The sequence below is a fragment of the Macaca fascicularis genome, chromosome 4, assembly GCF_037993035.2.
Source record: "Macaca fascicularis isolate 582-1 chromosome 4, T2T-MFA8v1.1".
In the NCBI taxonomy this organism is placed as follows: Eukaryota; Metazoa; Chordata; class Mammalia; order Primates; family Cercopithecidae; genus Macaca; species Macaca fascicularis.
Window position 1 is genome coordinate 78925489 of NC_088378.1, and position 19027 is coordinate 78944515.

Genomic DNA, 19027 nt, shown 5'->3' on the forward strand with positions numbered 1-19027 from the left:
CTTGGGGTCCAGATAATTCTCACAGCTCCATTGGGGACTTTGAGAGAACTATTCCAGGAATATAGAGAGTGATAACCTTAGATCTCAGATATAAAAATTCCCCTTAGGTCTTCTGAATTTGAGTTTTGCCACGAAGGCTTGCTTTAGCAGTTTGTGCTTCAGTCCACTGGATAAGAAGCTTCATCTGACTGGTAGGCTCTCAGCACACCCCACCTCTTGTGCCTCTCAGATTTTCCAAACACATTTGGTTAGAGTGTTGGTGGAAATGACACCTATAATCAGGATTAGTCTGTTATTCTTTCTCCCAGCTAGCGATCTGTGCCTCCTGAAGAGGAGGAAATCACCAAGATATCCCTGTTGATACCCTGCTGGACCTACCCATGGGGTGGAGCTGAACCATACTTAGTGCCATATGCTCTAAGTTTTAGCATTTTCTCAATATTTACTCTAGTTCTGCTTTGCTCACATATCTCTACAGCCAATAGGTTAATTGAATCCTACTCTTTCAGAGGCTGACTCACCAGCATTGGCAGTTGGGGTTCCCAGTGTCCCACTTCAAGTGCAGCTTTCTGGGGCCCTTGGCACCACAGATTCCTCCCCATATTTATATTTTGGTGCTAAAATGCACATCCTCTGAAAACTCTCTGTGGTTTTAAAGCATCTCTCTTGATCTGCTCATCTTCTCTTAGAAGAGAAATTCTTCCCTCCTGTGGGAAGGTGGGGAATAGGAACAGACAATTTCTTCGTGTCATTATAGATCCAAACCCCAGTTGTAGGCATATGAAGATATGTTTACTATTTCAAACATGTATAGACATGTTTATTATAGGCATATGAAGATACATTATACAACTATTTTTGAGTATCAATCTCAAACATATCTATAACATTTTCCTAATGGATAAAAAACGTATCTCACTTATACCACTCTTCTTGTCTATTCTTTTCAATACAACTCTATCACCTTTTATTTTCTATTTTGATGACCTTGTAATTTTAAGTAATGGGCTTAAAACTGTCTTTATCCATCACTGAAAGATAGATTGTTTTTCTCCTTTACTATCATAAATGAACTATTATTATTATTATTTTTGTGTGTGTGTGTGTGTGTGTGTATGTGTGACCATAGTTTTGTTATTACTCAAATGAGTCTTCCTGGGCAGTTGGGGATCAGAGTTTTTAAGGATAATTTCGTGGGCGAGGGAAGACCAGTGAGTCAAGAGTGCTGATTGGTTGGGTTGGAGATGGAATCATAGGAAGTGGAAGCTGTCCTCTGGCACTAAGTCAGTTACTGGGTAGGCGACCACAGTATCAGATGAGCTAGTTTATCAGTCTGGGTGTGGCAGCTGATCAATCAAGTGCAGTGTAAATAATTTCCAAGTTCTGGAGAAATCACGTAGAGAAATGAACATGCTCCAAATTTTGTTCACAGAAGTATATTTTACTCAATTTTAAAAGTTGTAAATGGCTCAAAAAAAGTTTTCTTGGCTCTGGAAAACAAAAAAGATCAGCAATGGTTTAAGCAAAATAGTCAAAAAATATTCCTTCAGTTTTCTATTAGTTCAGTCCATTCAGATAAATCCTGTTCTGCTTGATATTCATGAACATTTCAGCTCTCCATGGGAGTCCTGTATGTGTTTTTCCTTTATTCTAATGTCATAAACTCCAAAGTTATCAGAAACTTCCATTCAAAAACACCTGTCAAAGTTTAATAGCTGATTATAAGACCACCATGTGAAGAGGGTCACAATAAGAAAATTGTCTATGAATGACAAAAAGCCTTAGGGCAACCACAGTTAAAGACACAATAAGAAAATCTGCTACTTCTGTGGCACACAATAACTTAGCATAACAATTATAATGATTACTGATAACATATACTAAATCATGTCAGAATTATGAATTTCACATAATTTTGGAATATATACAAACAACACATTTACACAAATATAGTCCAAGAAAGCCAAACACCTTTCATATTTGACAATGCTTCCTGTATGATTTCTACACCAAATAAGCCAAATGTCATTTTTAGACTTTAGAGGACCTAATATTGAACAGATTAGGTTAGAAATAGACATAATTTATAAGTTGATTTTGGAAAGTTTGTCAAATATGAAAAGTTTAAGACACTGGATATTACAAAATAAAATCTCAGGTCACTATAAGTCATTTATTTGGCCAAAATGACAACTCAAAATTTTTTAAAAAATAAAAACCTTTACTCTGATAGAGGACTTAACTTTCCAAACAGCAAGACCTGATGACAATAGCATGAGGCCAGCTGAATCTGTCTCTTCTTTTTCTCCTTTCCCCATTTTTTGTAGTTTACTTAAAAGGCAAACAAAAATATTTCATTGTCTTTCAACATTACATAAAAATCTTTTTCAAAAGGGAAAACCAAATTCCATGTTTACAATACTGCATCTTTAGTAATAATGCTGGTTTTTAATAAAATTTTATGTATATCCAGTTTTAATTAGTTTGACCATAAGATAAGATTTTCATAAACTTTTTAGAACTCTTTACAATTTTCCAATAAACAGCAGAAACAAACCCTGTTCCTTAGAAAATTGATGGGTTCAGACACATGGGCCCAGATTCTGGCCCCCATCAGCATGAGTTTAATGTTTTAACAAATGGAGAAAAGCTAAATAATCTCTTTCAAATCTTAGCCAAGTTGTTTATACCCTCAAAACTTTTTTTGTTTTTACAAGATCAACCCGTTACAAATCCTTTCAACTTGCTTAAACCTTCAGTTTTGTCCCATTATTCTTTCAGGTTAAGAGAATCTATAAAAACCCTCTGAACTAGACAAAATTACATTATCTGTAACAAAAACCATATTCCCATACCTTCTTATAATCTCCCACCAAGATTACATTCTACTTTCCTTCTATACCTTGCAACCTTATACACAAAACTGTTTCTCCAGTAGTCTCAATTACATGTTAGAATGTTAACTATTACCATCCTTTATTTTTTGTGAAAAACCTGATAAGTAAGTGATTTTAGTTATGTACTGGGTGTGGAGCCTAGGACATCACACAGAAGTGCAGATAATGTCTGATTCTTTTTAGCATAGCTAGGGGGCATGGCTCTCCATATGTCCCCAGGCTTTATCTATAATCTAATACTCCAAAGTAGATACATTGAATAATTTTCAAAAGTCAAAGAAGCAATTTATGACCTTAAAGCATTTAGAAAATCTGATATCTAACCTTAAATTTAGACCAAATGTCTACATTTTGAAGACATTTTTATTTTACCAATGATCTTTAAAACTGTCTTTATTTACAAAAGATTATTAAAGTAATATGAATGAAAAGGCATTAAAGTTTCTATTATTCTGACAAAATATTTGATTTAAATGCTTATTTTTCTGAGCCAATTAATCAACTTTTAAAATATAAACATCACACATACAACACAAATAAATACATAGACAGACAGACAGAAGATTCAGCACTTGAAGTTTTTTTATTTGCTAGTTTCTTAATAGGATTACTGGCTTCAGGGTGGAGCCCTTGGAGGAGCAGGGCCAGGAATACATGCAGTTTCTAGGGCCTAATAAGTAAGCACACCTGGAAGGCAAAGACAGATTCCCCAAAATTAAGGGTGCCATTTTGTACTGAATCCTGGATCCCTCAAAAGGAGGGGAATACTATGGGAGAAGATAGTGCAATGCTTCTATCATGCATTTAATTGCAAGGCAACCCAAAGACAATCAGCCCATTTTTTAATTAGCCCATCCCCCATGGGAGTCTCTTCTCTCAGTGGGGTTTGGGGATGTTTCTGTATCTTCCAGGTGGTCAAGAGCAAGGTTCTCTGATCCAAGCATGCAAAGATCTAAGTATCTCTTTATAACAGATACTAGCCATTTCTTAGAGTATATATATATTTTTACCTAGCTATTACACACCAAGACTAAATCTCTCCCATAATGCAAAGTAATTTTTGATGCCCCCCAAAGTAAAAAAAAAAAAAAAAAAAAAAAATCACATAATGCAGTGCAAAGCAGAACAGAGCCTTAGATTTTGAGAGGGACCTATTTTTGTTTTTAATTCCTGGGGTTCCATGAAGAAAATAGGTTTTGTTGTTGTTGTTGTTGTTGTTGTTGTTGTTTTTCCCAAGAATGGGGTCTGTGTAGACTCCTCTGCTTTTTGTCAGAAGTCCCCAAGCTGTTAGAATTTATCATAAGTTCTCTCGTGTTGACATCAAGAGTGGCAAGATGACAAAATGCAGAAAATCAATTCAGTCCACTGAGAGGAAAAGTTTTTTACAGGAAAGCATGATTCAAGAAGAGAGAAAAGATAAAGGCCTCTTAAATACATGTAGCTTGGATATCTGTTTTAAATTAAGCCAATTTTAACCATAGAGTTCTGATATGGTTTGGCTGTGTCCCCACCCAAATCTCATCTTGAACTGTAGCTCCCATAATTCCCATGTGTCATGGGAGGGATGTGGTGGGAGGTAATTGAATCATGGAGGTAGATCTTTCCAATGTTGTTCTCATGATAATGAATAAGTCTCAGGAGATCTGATGGTTTTATAAAAGAAGAGTTCCCTGCACATGTTCTCTTGCCTGCTGCCATGTAAGATGTGACTTTGCTCCTCTTTTACCATCTGCCACGATTGTGAGGCCTCCCCAGCCATGTGGAACTGTGAGTCAATTAAACCTTTTTTTCCCCATAAATTACTCAGTATCAGGTATGTCTTTTTTAGCAGTGTGAGAATAAACTAATACAAGCTTTTTTAAAAAATCTTTTAAAATCTCTTATTACCAGACTCTAGCTAGGACAGACAGTTAATATTTCTAGCTTTTTAAGTTTACCACAAAACACCTCCCAAGTGAAATTAGTAAGTTTTAACTAAGGCTATGACTTAACCATGGATGCATAAACTGTCTCAAATAGATGGTAAGCAGTTTTATTTTCTTTACAAGAATTAGAATATCCCCAAAGGTAGTTCAGAGGAAGGAAAACCCAAGACAGGAAATCAGAAGCTATTCATGGTGGGGGTGGGCGAGGGGAACCCTCAATAAATGGCAAAGTTACATAAATAACAAACCAGAAAGGAATTATGCTGGAAGCTAGGACTTTAACCTAGCCTACCATTGCTAAAAAACAAAGCCTTAGCTACTGAGCTACACAGCATTGAGCAGTTTCTATTGCTATTCCCACAAGAAGTCTAGAACGGCCAATTTCAAGCTTGCAGAGGCTCTTAACTATTCAAGATAATTTTTAGGGTTAATTATGACATGTGCCCTGAAATTTCTGTCCTCTGGATGGCAGAAATCAAGAGATAGTATCCCCACATGATTACAAGGTTAAGCTCTTAAGGCCACAAAACAGGGCAGAAAAAATTTCATTTGGTATTGGTTTCAGGGACCTGCAGCAAAGTTTATAACTGACCAGTCTGCTGGGCTGGCTTGAAAAGCAGGCTTATAAGGGTCCTAACTCCTCATTCTATCCTGTGATAACTCTCTCTCCATTACAGAAAGACAAATTTTTAGCACAAAGTGCACTAGATTTGCTACAGCCTAAAACTAGTCTCACAAATTATGTTTTCTTCAATCAAATCCTTGCAGAGGAGACAAACAGTAACATTTACCATTTACACACACACACCCACACACACACAGAGACACACACACAAACAGAGACAGAGAGAGAGAATGAGAGAGAGAGAGAGAGAGAGAAAGACCAGAAACTTGGGTGGTAAAAATGTTTTACCCTTTTTGCTGGCATTCCAGGTTTCCAGGTTCCCTTTCTCTGCAACTCCCAGAACAGATGACCCTGCTTGCTATGCCAGAGCTATGGGGGTCAAGCCACTTTACAAAAGAAAATTATCCTTTTTGTTTCATGGAACCATAGGCAAAAGATTCTTAATTTTGCAAGATGCTGCCCAATGCATGGGGAACTGAATTAACATTTTCCATCCCAGCAAAATACACATAACAAAACAGACACTAGTCACTGTGTTCAGCACCCAGTATTCAACTTCACAAAGCTTGGACTTTCTCCCATTAATCCCTGTTGTCTTTGATCCACTCCATGTGGGGAGGGATGGCCTCCAAACAGTAATTCACAATGGATGGTCTCTGGCCAAAGCAAAGAGCAGATAGTCATCCCAAGAACTTTCTTGGCATGTTGAGCTTTCTTCAGGGCTCACTGAATGTGACCATACAAGTAAGGAGGATTCTCTGAGTTAGGGGTGCTGGACTTTTGTCAGCAATTCCTTCTTATATCCCCTCCACATATAGAAACACAACAAAACAAAGATGAGATGGACAGAAGGCCTTCCAAATGAAGATCCCTAACTAAGAATTCCAAGAGTATCCCTTCCAAACTATACTCCTATTGTTCATCTGATAAATCTCCCTAAAATCTTCTTGATTGAGGGGAAGTCTCCTGAACCAAGAGTCTTCCTACTACTTAGGGAGAGCCAAGTTAGACCCCACAAAGGAGCTGCACTGAGACAGAAACACCATGGTGGAACTACAAACAGACATCCACCATGGGTCTACAGAACAAGTCAGGAGAAGAAAGGAGACATTGATAAAACCTAGAATGCTCACCAACCCAGATACCCTGCAATGGGAGTGCAGACAGACATGATGTGATAGGGCTACAGTTAAGGCATGTCTCCCCAGGAATACTTTTCTATTGCAATTAAATCCATGCATATTGGGTCAGCAGTGTCCCACCAATAGAGAGAGTACCAGAATTATCCCCCAGTTCAAGAAAACTAGGCAGCCACTTGACCTGGCCTCCGGATCCATCACCAGAGAGGGGCTACCAAACCACAGGGCAATCCTGGACAAGCCTCCAAATTTGTAACTGCCCAGTGGGTTCACCCTGACCGCTGCCTAGACAGAGCCTATTTATCAAGACAGCGGAATTGTAGTAGAGAAAGAGTAATTCACGCAGGGCCAGCCATGCAGGAGACTGGACTTTTGTTATTACTCAAATAAGCTTCCTATTATTTAAGTTGTAAGGAAACAGTTGATTTGCAAGATTCTGGCACTAAGGCCTGTATGGAATGTTTTTTCTATTCTGTACATCTTCCTGGCAGCTAAGAAGGGGAGAAAAATTTTGTGACTCTTTGCATGCCTGAAAGTATTTTTATTGTATTCTCCTTTGTAAATGAGAAAATTCTGGGTTAAAAATCATTTTCTCTCTGAATCAGCAAGTGCTGTTGATGAAAAGCCCAGTGTTGTTCCGATTTTCCTCCTTTGGATGTGACGCCTCTCTCCTTCTTTAATTGTTTGGGTTTGCCTCTTTGGCTGACATAGTACTCTGAAATATGACAATATGCTTTGTTTTAGATATTCAAAACATTAAATGTGCTGGTACTTTTTGAATTCTTTCAATTTGGAAATGTGTACTATAGTTCTGAAAAAGGCTCTTTTAAAAAGATATCTTTATCTCCATGACTTCCCTTCTATTCTCTTTATAGAATTCAGATTAATTAGTTATTTGAGCACTTGGTTTGATGCTCTCAGTTTTTAGCTTTTATCTCACATTTTTTATCTTCTTGACATTTTGTTTACTTCTAAGCTTCTGTAGATAGAAATCTTTGTTTCAACTATGTTATTTTAACTACTAAGAATTCTTCCTTATAAATATCATCCATTTTTATTGATGCAAAAACTTCCATCTCCCTGATGCCTTCATTTGCATTTTGGTTTTAATTTTGAAATGCTCTTGCATTTCCTGCATTATCTTTCCTCTGGATTTATTTTCCTTGGTTTGCTTACTGACTTCACCCTTTCTCATTTAACACTGAAGCCCTCAAATTTTTACTGGAAGTTCTGTGATTGCTGGTACTTGCAAATGGCACACCTTACTCTTGTAAAATTGGTCTGAATGATGGCTGATCACACAGGCCCCAAATGTCAGTACAGGGAGGTATGGTTTAATTTTTTCAGAAAAAGTAAATTCTACAGTCTTCTACCATTGGCTTTCAGTAATTTGTGCAGGGTGGGGTAGAGGTACTGGGATCAGTCTGTTTTGCAGAATGGCTCAATAATTACTCTCATTTTCAATTGTGTGCTTCATTTTTACCCTACCATGTGCCTTGTTTTAGTCAATTCTCACAGTTCTGTAAAGACACACCTGAAGCTGGGCAATTCATAAAGAAAAGAGCTTTAATCAGCTCATGGTTCTGTGGGCTGTATGGGTTCTGCTTCTGGGGAGGCCTCAGGAAACTTACAATCATGACAGAAGGACAAAGGGGAAGCAAGCACATCTTCACAAGGCCAGCAGGAGAGAGAGAGAGAAGGGGGCGGTGCTACACACTTTCAAACAACCAGATCTCATTAGAATTCTATCACAAGAACAGCAAAGGAGATGTCTGCCCCTATGATTCAATCACCTTCCACCAGACCTCTCCTATAACACCAGGAATTTCAATTTGATGAGATTTTGGTGGGGACACAGAGCCAAACTGTATCATGCTTCATAATGATCTTGTCTTCATCTATTCAATATTTCTAGAGAACAAACCTCCAGTTCTTGGCCCTTAGGGTTGGGGTACTTAGATATTTGTATTCAGTGTGTGGAAGTGAAGGAGAAAAATTGAGAGTTCTGAACAAAGAATTTCAGTCTATTGTGCATATTCTTCCTCTACTCACCCCACCCCAATAAACACTCACACCTGTTTTCTTCTTTAGTTTTCTGCCCTTCTCTGCATCAAATGCTGCTAAGCCCTGGGCTTGGCTAGGGTTCTATAGGGGCTGGTGGTGGAAGCCTGCTCATTTTTTGTTAGCATCCTTCTCTGCATGCCACTAGCCTGGAGTTCTATCGGTTAACATGTTTTTGCTGCACTATTGTCTCAAAGTTTTCTGAGATATTTTATTTCTTAATCTCTGAGTGGATAAACATGAGTTCAATATGGTATTTTTAATTTGAACCTTTATAATATAAGATAATCTATATTTATGAATATCATCTTTTGAGCACTTATGTGCCAGACACTGTACTAAGCACTTTATATATGTTAGTTCATTTAACATTCACCATTTCCATTTTAAATGAGCAATCTGAGATCAGAGAGATAAAAGATAATTATAAGGTGTCTAATAAAAACAAATTCTTAATGTAATGAGAATTAACTGCTTTGCTTTAAAAATCTTTAATCAACAATAAAAACATAGATTTTGAGTGAGAGTGTCTTTCATCCCACCAGGCACTAGCCTGAGCTAATGGCATGACAATGTATGTGTCTTGCTACAATAAGTTTATATATTAGACATTTTCTCTCTTGTGAATGACAGAAAGTATCACTTCTAGCAAGTATAAAAAATTTGAAGAAGAATGATAATTTACTATTATGATTTTTTTCAGTTACTGAGAGCACAACTGAAAGATACATTTCATTCCCAATGCAACTTTATTTTAAATACTGCCTTTAAGGGTTGATTTTAATTAGGATTTATTAGTGGCTAAAAAAATTTCTGTAACATCACATAAAGGCTGTGAACCACAATATGTAAATAAAAGACAAAATACTTTGGCAAGGGAAAGGATACAAATGTCCTGGGATCCCACACCCAGCAAACTCAGTCCCTTCTCTTCTCAAACAAAAAGAATCTCTTGATCTCTCTAAACAGAATGCTTAAACCTCACGCAGTTAATAAAAGACAGTGCTCAAAATGCTGTGTGCATTTTGAGTCTTCAGAATAGCTCTAGGCTTACAAATACCTAGCTACCTTAGAAAAATTTTCTTTATAATTTATAAAAAATGAATCAAAATATTTCAGCAACAATAAAAGATTTTTCCCCTGAGGCAAAAGAATAATCAACCTGATTCTTGCTTCCCTACCCTTATTCTTGCAATCAAACAAGATAGAATCAGGTTATCACATGCTGTGAGATGAAGGCATGTATTACCTTTGGGACTTTTCCTAGTCAGGTAAAGAGGAGCTTTCTTCCATGCTATGTTTAGAAACAATCCCCCAAAGATTATGGAGCCAAAAATATTATAATCCAGTACTATTCTTTTTTTACTCACTAGTCCCCTGTGTATGGCCTTTTTTAGGTGTCGGTGGGATGGGGATCTGACTTTTATTTATGTATTTGTAACTTTTTATTTTAGTATACTTTTTTTTTTTTTTTTTGAGACAGAGTCTCGTTCTGTCACTGAGGCTGGAGTACAGTGGTATGATCTCGACTCACTGCAACCTCCGCCTCCCGGGTTCAAGCAATTCTCCTGCTTCAGGCTCCTGAGTAGCTGGGATTACAGGTGTGTGCCACCACGTCTGGCTAATTTTTTTTTTTTTTGTAGTTTTAGTAGACACAGGGTTTCACCATGTTGGTCAGGCTGGTCTCAAACTCCTAACCTCGTGATCCGCCTGCCTTGGGCTCCCAAAGTTCTGGGATTGCAGGCATGAGCCACCATGCCCGGCGTATTTTGATGTACTTTCAAAGTTACAGAAAAGACTCAAGAATAGCCCAGGGAACTAGGAATACCCATGTAACCTATATTCAGACTCATCAATTGTTTACATTTTTCACACTTTTTCTCTATGTACTTGCAAATTATTTTTTCTGAATCATTTGAAAGTAAATTGGAAACATCATGAATTTTTACCCTTAAATAATTTACTGTGTGTTTCCTAATAACCTGTTAATTATCTTATGTATTGACAGTATAATTATCAAAATTAGGACATTTTCTTGTTTTGTCCCTATTCAAAATCAAAACCAAGAGCATAGATTGCATTTACTTTTCAAGTCTTTTTGGTATCCTTTAACTCAGAGAAGATCTTCCATCATACTTAGTCTTTTGGCTTTAAATTTTTGAAGAGTATAGATCAGTTATTTCATAGAATGTCCCTCAACTGATCTGCTGTTTCATCATTGTTAGTTTCAGGTTATGGATTTTTGTCAGCGGTTCCACTGAGTGACATTTTATCCTTCTCAGTGACTCATACCGGAGTGCACATGATTCAGACTGCACTAACACTATTAATATGAGTTTTGATCACTCGAGTGAAGTAGTGTCCATGAGGTTTCTCTATGGTGGCAGAACCATCATTTTCCCTTCCTAATTATTAGGTACTTGTGGAGAGATACTTTGAGGCTACATAAATATCCTCTTCATTAAACTTTTATCTACTAAATGTGATATCCACACATTGATTTCTAACTCCATCATTTTTTGTTCATTTTTCTTATCATTTGCATTCCACCTTAGGGAGTGCACTCCCCTTCTCCCATTTATTTATTTATTCATCTATTTCTTTATGTCAACATGGAGTTATGGATTATTTTTCTTTTTAAAGAATGTTTCTTTCCTCATTGGGCGCTAATAGGCCAATAGAGAAATACAATGATATAGGTAAATGTAAGCTTGTTTCTTATAAGATTAATCATAAACTGTTTTTTTTTTTTCAGCCAATAGAAGTGTTTGAGAAAAAAAACACCTTTCAAAGTGAACATGTATTACGTTACTGGAATATTTTTAAAAAATCTATTAACCTCTAAGAGGCCAAGAACAGAAATTCAGCAATAAAAGGTAAATGTAAGTATGCTTTTAAAAAAAATAGATTCATGGGGGGACATGTGCTGGTTTGTTAGACAAATATATCGTGTAAGGCTGGGGTTTAGGCTTCTACTGAACCTATCACCAAAATAATGAAGTAGTACCCAGTAGTTTTTCAACCCTTGACCCTTTCCTTCCCCATTTTGGAGTCTCCATTGTCTATTGTTTCCATTTTCATGTCTGTTTCTACCCATTGTTTAGTTACCATTTATAAGTGAAAACATGTGGCAATTGATTTTCTGTTTCTGTATTAATCCACTTAGAATAACAGCTTCCAGTTGCATCCATGTTGCTGCAAAGGACATCATTTCATTCTTTTTAATGGCTGCATAGTATTCCATGGTGTAGATGTACCACATTTCCTTTATTTGTCCACTATTGACAGGAACCTAGGTTGATTCTATGTCTATGTTATTGCAAATAGCGTTGTGACATACTAGTGCAGGTGTCTTTTTGGTAGAAGGATTTCTTTTCCCATGGATAGATACTGAGTAGTGGGATTGCTGGGTTTGAATAGTAGTTCTATTTTTAGTTCTCTGAGAAATCTCCACACTGCTATTCATAGAGCCTAAACCAGTTTACATTTCTACCAACTGTGTATGAGAATTCCTTTTTTCTTCACATTCTCACTTGCATCTGTTATTTTTTTGACATTTTAATAATAGTCATTCTGACTGGTGTGAAATGGCACATCACTGTGATTTTAATTCGCATTTTTCTGATGATTAGTGAGGTTCAGCGTCTTTTGAGTAGTGTCTGTTCATGTCCTCTGTGCACTTTTTAATGAGGTTGTCTTTTTTCTCGTTGATTTGTTTTAGTTTCTTGTGGATTCTGGATATTAGTCCTTTGTCAGAGGCATAGTTTGCAAATATTTTCTACCATTCTGTAGGTTGTCTGTTTACTCTGTTGATAGTTTCTTTTGCTGTACAGATATCTTTATTTTAATTAAGTCTTAATTGTCAATTTGTTTTTACTGCATTTGCTTTTAAGGTCTTAGCCACAAATTCTTTGCCCAGGTCAAAATTCAGAATTTTATTCATCAGGTGATAACCTGGTGAATGTCACAAGGTAATAATCTATTACAATCAATATTTACTTGTGTGTTAAAATTGTCCCAAATTTGGCCAGTGAAAGTCTTTTTAAGGTGACTTATTTATTTAAAATGTCCCCTTATTCCTTACTTCCTTGCTTTCTGTCACAAGGAGAGTTTCCAAGTTTACCTTGGATATCCCCTGACCCAGCGCTAGTATCAACTATTTATCTTAGGAATTCTGGTTTCCTTTAGTGGAAAATAGTCTTTAGAGACCAAGATCTGGGGAGTAGGCAGGAAATTGCTGCTGGTGTATCATTGCCTCTACACCCTCTCAGAGAATAGGACTTGAAAATATATATGTATGTGTGTATAAATGACAAACCTCACTGCTATTACCTTCAATATATTTGTTCATTTGGTCAAGTTAGACTACACAAAAGGAAGTATCAGAATTGATAAGCTACAAAAACATACCTACTAACTAGAGTTTGATACTTGTTAAAGTTTTATTTTTGAGATAAAATGCACATAAATTAAAATGTATAGATCATAAGGATACAATTCAATATCTGAAAAATGCACACACCCATGTAGCTCTTCCCTAACAAGTTAGAGAATGTATCCTTTACCAGAAAGTTTTCTAATCTCCCTTCTCAGGAAGAAAACCCTTCAAAATCCTAAGGAAATGACTCTTCTGATTTTTTTCACCTTACATTTGTTTTGCCTATTCAAGAACTTTATGTAATTAGAATCATGTGACACACACACACACACACACCCCACACACACACAGGTTCTTTTTCTCTGTCTCTTTCATAAGTATGTTTGAGATTCATACGTTGTTGCATGTATCAGTAATTTGTGCCTTTTTATGATTTACAGTATTCCATTGTATGAAATACCAGTTTATTGATTCCTTCTCTTAATGATGGTCAATTAGGTTGTTTCCAATGTTAGGCTATTGTGCATAAAGCTGCTGTGAACATTTGTGTAAAAATCTTTGTGTAACAAATATTTTCATTTATCTCTGGGTAAACACCTAGGAGTAGAATTGCTGGGTAATATGGTAAGTGTGTGTTAACTTTGTATAAAAGTGCCAAACTATTGTCCATAGTGGCTATATCACAACATTCCCATCACAACACTATGAGAGTTCCAATTCCTCTACATCCCCACTAGCATTTGGTATGGTTAGTCTTTTTAATTTTAGCCATTTTGGTGAATGTGTAGTGGTAGCTTATTGTGGTTTTCACTTGAATTTTCCTAACAACTAATGATATTGGGCACTTTTTCATATGCTTAGTAAATATTTTTCTTTATGATTTGTTTGTCTCATCAATTACTAACTTAGTGAATACGTTTTAAAAACTTATGAATGGGCCTGGCATGGTGGCTTATGCCTGTAATCACCGTACTTTGAGATACCAAAGTGGAAGGACAGCTTGAGGCCAGAAGTTTGAGACCAGCCTGGACAAGATGGTGAGACACTGTCTCTACAAAGAAAACAACAAGAACTTAGTCAAGCATGGTGGTGGCTGTCTTTGGTCCCCAGCTACTTAGGAGGATGAGGATCCGCTGAGCCTGGAATTTGAGGATGCAGTTAGCTGTGACTGGCCACTACACTGTAGACTGGGAAAGGGAGCAAGGCCCCTTAAAAAAAGGTCTCTTAAAAAAAAAAGAATTATGAATGGTTGTTGACTTTTGTAAAATAGTCTACGAGATGATTTTGTCTCATTTTGTGTTCAGTTAATATGATTAATTACATTAATGAATATTTTCTAAAACCAATTTTGGGGCCTTTAAAATTATCCACATTGTTTGCTTTCTATTTTATAGTCCTCTCCTCTTAATTTTTAAAATTTTCTTTGTTCTACTAATTAGCTCTTTTATAGGATTCCTGAAATGGAAACAAATTTATGGTTTTAAATTATTCTTATTTCCTAGTGTAACTATTTGAAATTATAAAATTCCCTCTAACTTCTGCTTTACTTACATCCCATAAATATTGATATGTTGTAAATCTGTTGCTATTCATTAAAAATAATGTCAAATTTGTAGTCATCAAATCTTTTACCCATCAAGTCAAACTATTTTGGCAACTGTAATTCATTGCTTATGTGTAAGGCTCTTAGTGTATATTTTCATGACCTGTCTTGGTCACAGTTATCAAAATGACAAAACAGAAATTTTACCTGATCCCAGAGTTCATTATTCCAAATTAACTAATGATAATTTTGTGCGTGGTTCATATTTGAAGTTGATTCTACAAATTCATTATCAATAGGATGTATACCCCCTCCGCAACCTCCACTAATGAATAGAGTTATCACTCTTTTCACATGTGTAGTGCCAGGTAGAGGTGGGGAGTGGTAAAAATATGCCTTCTTTATGGCTGTCAGTCTTCCAAACTCATTTTGTATTTTAAGGAATATTCCACTCCTAGAATCTTGTTGGAATCCAGAACTCCAGCTCCTAGGGTAGAAGCCAAAGGAGGAGGAACTTTCCTTCCCCCAGCCCACGGCATTCGAGGTGTATGGGCAGGTGATATTGGCTCGGCAGATTGAATGCTGCTGTAAGAGATGTTAATTTGGGTTATGAATATAAAGCTAACGGGACAGTTTCAAATTTAGTCCATGTTGTAGTGGACAGCAGTGAATGCAATGACATCTAGTGATTCCTGCAGTAATGCACAGTGGCATTGGTGTCTCACAGTGCTGTGGTCAGTGGAGTTAATGGCTGCTATGACCAGACTGATCCTGCAAAGTAACCTCACTTGAGGCTCTGGTCCTTTTCTGCCTGTCTTTGCTTGGTTCCTGCCTGTTTGGGAAGCCTGACCTCCAGTTTTCCTGAACAACTTTGAGTAGTACTACATCCCTATAGTAAAATTCACTTCTGCTTAAATTAACCAAAATTGATTTCTTATCTTTTACTCGAGGAACCTGATTTCTCTTCTTTGTAACAGTAACCGTAATAGTTACAAGATCAGTTACAATGTCATAGCGACAGTTTGAGGCCAGTAAATAGAATTGTCAGTAAATGAAAAGCTAATGTATCTCTCAGTCTCTTAACTAGGTAGCAATAGCACCAAATTTTTAATCAACTTGAAACAGTAATCCAGGCAAGTACATCTAACTGAGAATAGTCTAGAGCTTATTCTGTTCTTAGGCACAGAATGATTAAATTTGCGTATGATTGCAAATGGTATGTGGTGGTATATGACAAAAGATATATTCAAATCCTTTTGTACAAATTACCAATTTTCATTATTAACAGTACAGGTAGAAAAATTTTATTTCTTTCATGTGATGATATAATAATACACACCTACTGAAAATTCCATCAGAGGCTGGACGTGGTGGCTCACGCCTGTAATCCCAGCATTTTGGGAGGTAGCGGTGGGTGGATCACCTGAGATCAGGAGTTTGAGACCAGCCTGCCCAACATGGCGAAACCCCATCTCTACTAAAAGTACAAACAATTAGCCAGGCATAGTGGCATGCACCTGTAATCCCAGCTACTCAGGAGGCTGAGGCAGGAGAATCGCTTGAACCCGAGAGGCGGAGGTTGCAGTCAGCCGAGATCGCGCCACTGCACTCCAGCCTGGGTGACAGAGCGATACTCTGTCTCAAACAAACAAACGAACACACAACCATCAGAAAATAATACTACACATTAAGAAAATGTGTATGTGGTTTTAAGGCAAAAATGACTGCTTATTTTTTTCATCAACTCTGTGTGTACTATTGCTGATATAACCAAAACATTACCCTCTTCCTCTAGTTACCAAAACGTAACTTGGCGGTGGGCTAACAGTAAGGGCTAACATTTGCTTTCCTTCTTGTATTTCCACGTAGTTTAGAATATTTTTCATTAACATTAATCAGTTCCTTAACTTTTTTAGCGCATTAAATATTAAGATGCAGTATTAGAATGGAAGGCTGCAGGAACAGGAATAGAGAGAGACACAGGTGTTGGGAAAAGCCACTAGGCACACATAACATTAAACGCTGCTCATTTTTTCTGCAACACTGCACTAGTCTCCTAAAGTCCATCTCCCAGAAAATAAGACAACTTTAAAACTTTTCAACCAATATTACCTTAGAAGTCGATGTGCACATACTGATGCTGTTTCACACAGAATTGACTCAGATGTGGAATCAAAATCATAGCTTTGGTGAAAGAAGGGGAGTGGAAATCAGTGCTTTCAAAAAGCTCCCTAGGTAATTCTAATGTGCAGACCAGATTAAGAACCTGTGGGCTAACCCATAGCCTCAGGAGCTCACCTTCTATCTTAAATTTCTTTTCCCCAAAGGAGTTATGGTGCCAGGCTTTAACGTAAAAGAAAATAAATTATCTTCCAGTATAATTTTGTAAATGAAAACTTACCAAAAAATCCTATTCAGTAATAGATTATTATAGAAACACTGGATAATTGTATAGCTACTAACAATAATAGAAGACTGCCTTGGAGAAGTCAATGCGGAGAATGAAAAACGTATTTACTCCTCAACTTTGGAGGTGGAGTAGGGAGATGAATAAAATATGTGTGTGTATATTCATATATGTATATCCATTATTCATATTTCAGTAAAATACAACAGAATAAAAGAATGAGGTCAACAAGGTCCTATAGAAAGGTGTAAAAATAATTGTACTTACTGGTAGTGAATAAAACTGAAATAAATTTATATAATTTGTGTAACCTGAAAAGTTTGAACATTATACATTTTTTTTGTTTTATATTTAGAATCTCATCTGAAGGAAAGTTCCCAATGAACACTAAATATGTTCGATCTATGCCACCAAAATTAGAACTCAAAATTTTAATGCTGTGCTGAGTGACAGTGCAAGGACCGGAATCCGCCACTGTAAATGCTGACTTCAGTGCTTTGTTTCTGACTGCTATGCGGGTATCTGCCCAATTTCCACTCACATTTTACTGTTTGACCTTGAAAGAGCCAGACTATTTGAGAATTACTCATTAAGTGTCTATTTAAAAACTGTGTATTTTCTAGCAAAGGCTAAAATTCACACAAAGATGTATATTGCAATACTTTGCATTTTAGGAGTGGGCTGTACAAATATTTTTGGAAAGCCCTCACCATTTTTTATACGAAATCCCTTGTAGGTACTGTTCACATTTCCACTAAAATAGCCAGGTAAAATTTCCAGAATAACTTCAATCCCCAGGTACTTAAGTAAAAACAGACTATTTTCATAGTCATCTTTTTCAAATTCTCTTTTCATCATGAATACACTTTGTTAGTCCTTGTATTATCAGAAAGCAAACCTAATTTAAAAATAATGGGGAGATGTAAGCAATGTCCCTGGTTTTCAGAATTTATCAATTTGGAGCAAAAGATTTAAAGTGATTTCTTCTCCCCTCTATACAACGTCAGAATACCAAGCCTGCAGCCTGTTATTTTCAGGGTGGCACCCAGAGGAGGAGGAGGGGGAGGGGAGGAAAAAGCATCCTTAATTACTGAGGCATTAGAAACCTCCCACCCTGCTTGGAGTGCCTTTCCAAAGTGAAGCTAGAGGAGGCTTTCTCAAGCCTCTGTTTCTCATGGGGAGCTTTGGCCCTTGCAAGGTAACTCTTCTCTCTGATTTCACTTTAACGAAGCAGGTGAAAGGCCGTTTGGCACCAGAGGGTTCGTTTTACTCCAGCTGCCTGTGAAGAGCGCGGTTGCCAGGCAACCAAGTCTCCCGCTTTGTGCCTGTCTCACGCTAGGAAATTTGGAGGGTTTTGAGGCTGTTGTCTATTGCAGACAACTTACACTGAAATGCCTTGGGGTTTTTAGAACTATTTTTTTGTATTGCTTACAGTAAAACTACGTTATCTTTCCCAATTTTCTCTCTTTTGGGGAAGAGAGACTATTTAGAGGGTATATGGCTACATTTCCACAGGAAAATATCCAGACCTTGACTTCAAAATCAGAAGTAATTTACATTTTAAAAGAAGAACAAATGAGCATCACAGCTGCATTTCATCTGTTTCTTCCTGTCAGCTTAATTTCTTTTACTTTCTTTACCCACCCCTTCTTTCGCTTTAAAAACTTTGCTTTCCTCTTTTCTTTATTCTACCCCACTTCCATGTTTCTTTTATCTTTGTCTTCCTCTTAGCAGTGATATTAACTGCTATCTATGCATTCGTCTTCAATCAATTGCTCATACATTAGGACAATGAATTCAAAATGAATCAAGCTTCACTTTCCAACCTCAATGGCTGATATATTTTTATTCTTACTTCTGAATTCTTTTTATTTTTGTTTTCTCTTGTGGCTAGGTAGGATTATGGGGAAATAAGTGACAAAATATTCTCAGTTATTTGGATTTCTCTTGTTCCTGACAGAAAACCCATTGCTTTCTGAGCCTTTCAGTGTGTTCATTCTTTTCGTATTGTGGTCCTCTTGGCACGTTCCACTACGTTCGAAGCCATAGAGG

The 19027-nt window shown here is 36.9% G+C and overlaps 1 long non-coding RNA gene across 8 annotated transcripts in view; it reads left to right on the top strand.

Annotated features, from left to right (window-relative positions):
• Positions 1 to 19027, top strand: part of LOC123572994 (uncharacterized) — a 345306-nt gene that overhangs the window by 280727 nt on the left and 45552 nt on the right. For 5 of the 8 annotated variants that reach the window (XR_012433608.1, XR_012433604.1, XR_012433606.1 and 2 more), the window contains one exon: positions 11403 to 11529. This is a non-coding gene — a long non-coding RNA (uncharacterized lncRNA). Of the gene's footprint in view, positions 1 to 10130; positions 10249 to 11402; positions 11530 to 19027 lie in introns of all 8 variants that reach the window. The other 3 variants (XR_012433605.1, XR_012433612.1, XR_012433607.1) reach the window with 2 other exon arrangements.